We start from the raw sequence: 2,782 nt of genomic DNA, 5'->3' as shown, positions 1-2,782 counted from the left end.
CTTTGCACTTGACTTTACCTGCGTTTTTACCTTTTTTTACCCTTGTATTTGTTGACATCATTTTGTTCAAATTGACATTTATTATTGATTAGAATGATGATTTTCCTCCGTCGTTGTTGGATTGTTTAATTGGAAAGAATTGAGTTTTATTTTGATTGATCATTTACCTTGTTTTTGATACCAGAAAATGTTGATGCACAAAAAAATGAGTAGCAATAAACTAAATTCTGACGCATTAAAAATTGTACATTTTTTATTGTGATGTGATGTGGATGTGTGTATGTGATACAATTTGCTTGATTGAAGTCAAGGTGCAATTGATATTAATCATGATTATGTTGATAATTTCATGTCAAAACTTGTCAAATTGTCTTAACAGCCAACATAGAGAGTGGTAAAACTGTTACCTAATACCGATCAACTGTCAGTTGGAAATGAATTGGTTAACAGCAACAGTTAAAATGAATGATTAAAAAATGCGTTAAGAGAGAGATAAATGATGATGATGAATAAATTCAATTGACTGACTATTAATTTTCACCTTTTATTGTGTTCAAACAAAAATATCGATTCAACGGTTGACAATTTAGCTATTTTGTATCATGTTTAACAGCTCGTGTAAATGATTCTTTAACTGGCCAAGATAAGCTGATTCTAAGCTGGTAAAAATTTTGATGTCGCGTGAAACCCATGATGATACACCATGCAGATAAATATCATCAGTATTTTCGAAATTCAGATTACTAAGGAATGACCGTTTATACAAGGGGGAAATGCAATTGACTTTGGTATTAACTAGTATTCTAATCAGCGGCTGACAAGGATAAAAAATTGAGGTGTATTCGATATATTTTTTGCTAACCAACATCAACTCGAGAAGCACTGGTCAAGACATTGAATGAATGTTTATTGTGCGCAATTTATCTAAAAAAATGACTATTGATATGCTTGAATACCAAAGAATGCGCCAAAGATATGGTTTCGAGGTCTGACTCCATTTTCGCAGCTGTATAGCTGCGTAACCATTTGCTCTGATTGCTGAAGCCAGTAATTTCTTTATGCCGGAAATTCACTACGTGTAACATTATGAAATCTTCAAGATGGGGATTCATAGATGACGATAATTTTTTTCATATTCACAGGAATCACACAGTATCATTTTAGGTCGTTGGAAAGTCATATCAGAATTTTCAATCAAACAAAGGTTTGTAAAAATGTGCAACCTTCTGTTATCAGTTGTGATCGAGTAATCGTGCTTTGAACTTCGGTAATAAGCCATAAAAATTTAAAGTTTACATTTTCAATGTATCGATTTCGTGGGCAAAAGTTTCTAGTCTCTAGGTCACGAAAGGTTGAAAAATAAACGTTAACAACGTTGTAATTATTGAATCTGTTGAAACAATTGGTATTTTAATAGTTATAAATTAAGCGGAGTTATGCTTCTTATTCATGACAAAATTTAACCTGATCACTCTTACTATGCTCTACATTTCGAATCGAACATTGTTTGTGTGCCATCGTCTTCATCCCTCTCTTTGGGCTTACATGTTAAACCCTTTGAACATGGACAGATTAAAGAATAAACACCATTTTCGTTTGATTCTTCTTCCTGGACACATGCCTCGCCTTCAGTTTTGAATTTTTTGCATTTTGAGGACACAACTGAAATGAACAAAAATTAAGTCATATTATCTATTCTGATCTAAGGGAAACATTGACACAATCTTTAAAATCGTTATCCACAGAATTGCTATGATTGGTTGACCCAAGTTTGCTTAGCAAGCTCTTTCCACGTTACCATCGACAGTCAAGCAATAAAATAATGAAGTACACTTTATGGAGATTGAATACCTTATTATTGCTAGCTATACTGGCTATATACAAAGTTAAGCTATGTCAAATGTCTATCGAAGAATTAGATTCTAAAACGTAAAAGTATTTGTAAGTAAAGGGTAAACGGGTAAAGTAAACATTCAGATTGAAAATCAAATACAAATCAAAAAAAAAATTAAATACTCACAAGGTAAGATTTTCAAACAACATTCATCCTCGTCACAATCTTCGCTTTTCGAACAACGTGCATTCTCAAGTGCACCGATTATCTGCAAATTAAAACGTAAAATTAACAATGATCACATTTTACATTCAATTTTGATTTGAGAATAAAAATTATATTAAATAATGAGAATTAAAATTATCGTAAGACTCACAATAAATGCAGAAAAGATAAAAACACACACAAATAGTTGATTCATTCTCAGCACAATATAAAATTACTATTCAATTACTTTATAACTATGTTTTTCGAATTGAGTGAAATCCTCAATGCATTGGTTTAATATAGATATGTTCAATTTGAACAGCTTGAATTTCAAGAACACAGACTATCAGAACATAAGTGTGAATTGTTATTGCTTTTGAGATTGATATCAGTTTACGCAGATAGAAAATGAGAAAACGGATATAGTGGCTAAGTAAACTCGTTATTGTTTGATTAATGGATGAACATTCGTAGACTCAAGTAGCATCACTTGCATTGCATCTTTTCCTACATAAGGATTATGGAGGAAACTGTGACATTTACGTTAAAAGTAAAGGGTGTTGCGGATAAAAACTATAATTTATCTTACCTTAATTTTTGATAAAGATGACGATGACCATGATAACAATGAAGATAACAAAATTGAAGAAGAAACAAACGTAGACAAAAACATAAACAAATCAATTATCAATAAATCGTCATCTTTATCAAAATTTAAGTTAAGATAAATTATAGTTTTTA

The 2,782-nt window shown here is 31.2% G+C and overlaps 1 long non-coding RNA gene across 1 annotated transcript; it reads right to left on the bottom strand.

Moving 5' to 3' along the window:
• Positions 1–1,385: 1,385 nt before the first annotated feature.
• On the bottom strand, positions 1,386–2,529 carry LOC107360508 (uncharacterized). Its single transcript, XR_001568300.3, has 3 exons — positions 2,211–2,529; positions 2,021–2,102; positions 1,386–1,662 (listed from the first exon to the last, which is right to left on the bottom strand). It is a non-coding gene; the product is annotated as an uncharacterized LOC107360508 (long non-coding RNA).
• Positions 2,530–2,782: the final 253 nt, after the last annotated feature.

This window comes from Tetranychus urticae, chromosome 2 (assembly GCF_039701765.1).
Source record: "Tetranychus urticae isolate SD_2017Ah chromosome 2, NJAU_TeUrti_SD_1.0, whole genome shotgun sequence".
Lineage (NCBI taxonomy): Eukaryota > Metazoa > Arthropoda > Arachnida > Trombidiformes > Tetranychidae > Tetranychus > Tetranychus urticae.
This window is presented reverse-complemented; position numbering and strand designations above follow the sequence as displayed.